The sequence below is a fragment of the Corvus brachyrhynchos genome, unplaced genomic scaffold, assembly GCF_000691975.1.
Source record: "Corvus brachyrhynchos isolate BGI_N302 unplaced genomic scaffold, ASM69197v1 scaffold99, whole genome shotgun sequence".
Lineage (NCBI taxonomy): Eukaryota > Metazoa > Chordata > Aves > Passeriformes > Corvidae > Corvus > Corvus brachyrhynchos.
This window is the reverse complement of record NW_008239778.1, coordinates 1,018,313-1,024,369: the sequence shown is the minus strand read 5'-3', so window position 1 is coordinate 1,024,369 and position 6,057 is coordinate 1,018,313. Positions and strand designations below refer to the sequence as shown.

The window sequence follows — 6,057 nt, the reverse complement described above, 5'->3', positions numbered from 1 at the left end:
AGGAATGATGAAATGTTAACATTTCCTTCTCTCTGATATCCACACTTCCCATGCTCCTTTCCTGCTGGATGGTCCTAACAATGATGACATGAAAGCTGTGGGGGACTTTGCACTCTGATGGACAAATAAAGAAGTTAGAGGAAGAATTATTGTGGAGTCATAGTTGGAATTAACCCAGTCCTCTCCTTATTCTGCACAATAACTCTTTGAAAATAGCGTCAGATTGTGGCTTATGTTGTCTAAAAATGACAGGTTGGAAGGGAAGAATTGCAGAAATCATCAATAGCTCATCAGAGCAAAAAAGAATTGAATTTGTGTAAAACCCTTCTATGGACAAATCTCAGCTGCAGTCAGGGAAGAGCAGTTTTTTATTCCAGAGTGGTCCAGGCCTGTGCAGTTGGCAGAGATTAATTACTCCAAAATACAGGGCATCTGATTACTTAAAAGTGTAAATGATTTAATGAGATGGGAAGAAAAAAGAAATTCCCACAAATAATGGGTTCTGTCTCCATAGGAAAAACACTGATAGGGAATCTCTGATCTTGCTGCCACCGAATTTCAGGTAGGTAATCAATTCCTACCCTGTTATTTGCATGCTGGAAAAGCATCCAAGCAGCAAACATTTCAACAGGTCTGATAATAAAATATCATGGGGAAAAGCTGGAAAGAAGAATATGGGGAAGAGAAGAACAATGGGCAAGGAAGTGGCTGAAGAAGATAAAGAGTGACAGAGAGAGGTAGGGTGAAACTTGAGATAAAGATGGAGAAAAAAGGAAATCACAAGGGAAAAGTGGAATTCCCATGAGATCTCCTTGCCTCCAGACTATGAAGTATTTCATTAGGCTGTTCTGGAAAAAAAAAAAAAAGACGATATTTTCACAAGAAATAATTCTCTTTCATAATAGACAGGGTGGAGTCACAGCAGCAAACACGGGAATTATGTAAGAGCACATGGGAAAGGAAAACAACTGAAACCCTCTCTGCTGTCCCTTCAAAGAAGGGCACTTGCCTCACAGAAAAACTGAACCATCCTCTGTAGCCACATGTAATGCAAATGGAAGCAGTAAGTGGTGCTCAGAACTGCAGGTGTTCTGGGGCTGCAAGGTTTTGATGAGATCTCAAACCCCTCATTGTGACTAGACCTCCCTGGTTGTCATATTTCAGCTTTCAGAAGTGCTGCCACGCTGCTACTTTGCATGATGTTCACATTAATTGCTGTTAAAAATGAAGATTAAGTGCATCTTAATGAAGTATTACCCAGCACTCAGGAATATCCTTGTTTGCAAACAATTTCTCATTCACTTCCCCATTTAACATTGTATTGAACACTAACAGAAGTTCAACCACATTAAACTGTTTCTGTTGCCTTGAAGGGAAACTGCTGCTCAGAGCAAAGGATTTGGAGAAAATAGTTCTTGAAACTTTTTTCAGGACCTTTTCCTCCTACAGCTTCTAAGAACATTCCCAGGAGTGTTTCCATGGTATGAGTTTAAACAAACCACTTAATCCTCATTGTTTCTAGCCCTGTGTCTGTGAAATGGGAATAATACAGTGCCACAGCTTTTCTGTGCTGAGCTTTCATCCTCAGAATTAGCAATATTTTGAAAGCTTTAGAGGAAAGCTGATACATTTAAGCAGATTAATTATATTTAAGCAAATTGTGTTTGTGTTTTATATAAGTTTTAGAAGTTCAACCCATCCACCCATAGCTTTTTGTGGTTTGCAGGGTGAGAATAGGAAGATTCAGTCCTTAATCTCCTGGCTTTTCTTCCTTTTTTTAGGTTTTTCGTCAACCTCCTGGGTTTTCTATTTCATTTCTGGTTTTTCTTTAGCCTTCTGTCCAGTTTGTAAAGGCAGAGGCACAAAGCTGTCTGCAAGTCAAGAGATGAACTGCTTGCAGCTCCACACGATTATCTGCACAGCAGTGCCTCACAGTGAACTCATTTAAGCACCTCGTGAAAAGCAGGTGAAAAGGAGCAGAAGGAACCTGTTGGATGTTGACATCCACCTCCCAACTCTCCAATCCCCTCTCGCCTGTCCTGCCAAAATGCTGCTGCTCCCCCCGTGCCCGATTGCATCATTCATTCACGTTGCTGTTATAAAACAGGTACCACACTGGTGCCGGGCAGCACAGGCACAAGATCCTCCTTATTTTCTGTGCTGGAAAAAACCCACGGTGTTATGGATCTGCGAGCCGAACGCCAACCCCTTCCGACCTGCGAGAAAAGCACGATCCCGGTGACTTACAGAACTGAACTGGCCGTGGCTGCTGCTGCCGCTGGGAACCTCTTGGCTGCGCCAGACAGGGAGGGATCAGCTGAGCCCTTCAGTCACACAAACCCCACACACGGGCTGCGCTGGACGAGAGCCGCATTTTGCCGCTCAGCCCCTGATAAAGCGCTGAGTAAGCCAGCCCGGGGGGTTTGTTTGAGGTGGTTGGACACATGGAGCAGAGCAGGGCAGCTGTTCGCTGCCAGGGAAGGCAGCAGACACCCCGCCGTGGGCACGGGGAGCGCGGGGCCGAGCACGGGGATGAGCCCGGGGAAAGCTCCGGCAGGCAGCAGTCGGGAGTTTGTCCTCTCAGAAATCAGAGGCGAGGAAGGGACGCTGTTTTCGAGAGAGAAGGGAGGGTCTGTGAGTTGAGATTGCAATATCGCCTGTTGGCTCAAGCTGTTAATGCATCCCTGAGCAAAGTTACACAGGCAAATCACATCCAAAGCCGGCAAAAGCTCGGAAGCAAAGGGAAAACGGCGTGGGAAAAGGCTCTGTGTTGTTTCCCCAAAAGCAGTGTTGTCAAAAGCTATGGAAAAATTGCCAAACCTGCCCGTGCTTGTGTTTTGGCATCCCACGGAAGAGCTTCCCTCGCACACTGCTGTGGGTTAGAAAATGGAAGAGTGCCAGCCCAGAAGTTGTTTGGTTCAAGGTCAAGAAAACCTGATTTAGCTGATTTAGCTACTTCTGTTCACTTGTGCCAGGAGTCCTGTGACTGCTGCCCGTCTGTTCTGCATCGCTGGATGCTCCAGTCACATTCTGTGCATGACCTCTTTTGCCATCCTGGCAGTGTCACCCCTCAAAATTCCATTTATTAATTAAAACTGATCACCTTTTGTGCCCCTCCTCCCTTTATGTTTTTTCAGAATTTCTTAGTACACGACCAAATGTTCACAGGATCATCTCTCAGTAACTTCTTGAGTCAGGAAAAGATGGGACCAAGCCCCTCTGCTGCCAAACTGGTGCCAGGGATCAGCAGCCTGGTGCTGTTTGTCAGCTTTATCGTGGCAGGACAGGATGTTGGTTAAAGCAGATTTAGAAATCATTTCTGTGAATAAGGTTAAAGGAAAACCCATCTTGATAAAGATGAAAGAAAATGGCTTTTACTGAGAATCTCAGAGGGGTTTTTGCCAAGATAAGCAGTGCCTGGCTTGACTAAGAGAATTGCTGCTGAATATTTCATGAAGGATATTGCCTTTATTTGGCTTAGTTTAATGGACATGTTGGCTTTAATTTAGTTAAATATTTTGATTCTAACCTGGTGTAATCCATTGAATTCATAGGGCAATTTAAATCTGGTAAGGATTCGCCCTTTATTTTTATTACACATAAAAAACAAATACACAGAACAATTCAACAGCTAAGACTGAAAAAGGAAGAAAAGCTTGTCTTGATGGCTGAAAAATGCTGCAAAACGGGAATTTAATGGGAAGATGCTCGTGAGAAATGTTCCTACAGCACAAAATAACTATCCTGAGGAATGTGAGCCAGCAAAGAAACACAGAGAGCTCTGCCTGGGAGCTGTAGGAGGATGCTCAGCAGTGAAAATACAAACTTGTTGATGCAAACGCAGCGCCCAGCTCTTGTACATCACTACAGAACCTCTCCATTTGTACAAAAAAAAAAAAAAAAGCAGAGACCACCTGCATGGGGGATTAGGATGTCTTTGAAAACAGCTTTTCCCTTATTTTTTTGTTTCCCTCCTAAAAAAAAAAATCTAAAATTCAGACTAAATTTCCCCTGTATTTTCCTGCAGCAATAATTCCCCTCACAAACCCAAACCTGAACCACATCGCTGCCAGCCCCACACAACACAGGTGTTTGAGGATGGATAATTCCTGCCTTTCCATAGGCATCATCAAGGAAAACATAAAATATAACAAGCCTGCTGGTATGGGTTTGACAAGGCTGCCCTCTACTGAGAACAACCCTGAGAGGAACAGGCAAAAAAACAACAAATCAGAGAATCAAGAGCAACCAAATATTTGTTTGTGAGCTGGGAGTTACAGAATCCAGGGCAGAGCTGGGGATCCAGATGTTTTAACTGGACATTGCCTCTCAGATATTTGCACTGCAACCTCTGGGCCCAGGTTGGGTGTTTTGTTTTGTTATGGTTTCAGCATCCCAACAAAGTGAAGACAACATTTTAACAGAGTTCCAGAGCCAATATTGAAAGGCCAAGTGTGATTCCCTGCATTTTGCAACGTTTAGTATTTATTCCTAATGACTGCAATAACAAAGGAGAAAGCCCAGCCACTCCACTGGAGTCAGCATCAAAATACTTCACAAGACACTGCTCAGCTAAACAAAAGGGCTCCAAACTTGGGTTGTTATGGCCAAACACCAACTCCATCTAAAAGTTTAAAAACCAGAATCCCAAGGATAGCAGCAGCTGTCCCTTCCAGGGACAGGGAGTCCTCTTCTCATGCGCAGCGTGGCATTTTGCCCAGGAACATGAGATCCTCACCCAAAGCAGGTGCCACAGCCTGCAGCCAAACCCAGCCAGGCTGCCCTGACACCTGACACTGACTTTTTCCAGCAAGCTCCCCCAAAACTCCTGTGCAGCAAAACTGGACCCAACAGCAGGCTCAGACTTTACTCCCGGAGGTGGTGTGGAAACATGTCCAGCTCATTGCATTGCTGAAGCAATCCAGGGCTGCATCCAGAGCTCCCTGCTACAAAAAGCGGGATGGACAGGGAGAGATTTCAAAAAATTCACAGGTTTGGGTTGGAAAGGAACTTAAAGATCATCTTGTTCCAGCCCCCTGCCATGGGGGGCACCTTCCACTATCCCAGGTTGCTCCAAGTCCCATCCAACCTGACCTTGGACACTTTCGGCTTCTCTGGGCATCCTCATGCCTGGCGAGCGAGTGCTGAAGTCTTTGTCTTCCCTGGAAGGGTCTCTGCCTTCCCTGTACCAAATACTGACAAAATCCTGGCCTCAGTTCCAGCTGTCCCTGTGGTCAGCACCCTCTGGAGCAGCTGGGCTGCAGAACCCCGGGAACTGCCTAAGGATTATTCTGGGGCTGGGCCCCTTCCTCATGCAATACTTGAAAGAAGAAGAGGGTTGTGTCACACCGGGTGTTGCCATGTGCTCCAATGGGTGTTTGAGGGTACAAGCCCAGATGGAGCAATTTGGGATTCAAACCTGGTGCAATCAGTGCCCACAGGGATGTGAGGGACCATGGCAGGAGCTTCTTCTCAAGCTCCTCTCCAGGGAAACTCACTTGTCCTCTGTCTCAGAGTCCAAAGACACAAATATTCCAGTGTCTCCAGGAGTGAGCCCTGACAGGCCACACGTTTCAGCACCCATCAAGCTTGCCTTGACAATATTTCTGGTTTTATTCCACAGGGAAACCTCTGCGCAGCCTTGGGAGGGATCATCCCCATCCTTAGAACCCCTGGGAGGGATTTAGTCCAGGAAAGCCCCAGGCAGAGGGTGTGCACTGGGGGCTATGGAGGCCCCAGTGTCCACACATCAGCTTGTATGTTATAAGAAGACGAGTTTTGATTAACCTCAACCCCGAATTTAACCAAGAACCATTGATTATTAATCCAGTCCACTTAACTATTAATTCTATCGGTCTAATGTGAAATCACCGGGTTTAATTATTATTCTCGCGGTTCTGCGAAGCTGCTGGGGGTGTCCGTGACATGAGAGAGCGGGTTAAGCACCCATCACCCCTGCCCGTTCAGGGACCTCCGCACCCGCCCCGCGCTCCCCTCACGGCCCGCTCTGGGAGGGGCGCCGCGCACACGCCTTAGCGGCGGGGCGGGGGCGGGACT

The 6,057-nt window shown here is 46.3% G+C and overlaps 1 protein-coding gene across 1 annotated transcript in view; it reads left to right on the top strand.

Moving 5' to 3' along the window:
* LOC103621592 (T-complex protein 1 subunit zeta) overlaps positions 1–6,057 on the top strand; it is a 19,447-nt gene that overhangs the window by 7,109 nt on the left and 6,281 nt on the right. The gene's annotated exons all lie outside the window — the stretch shown is intronic.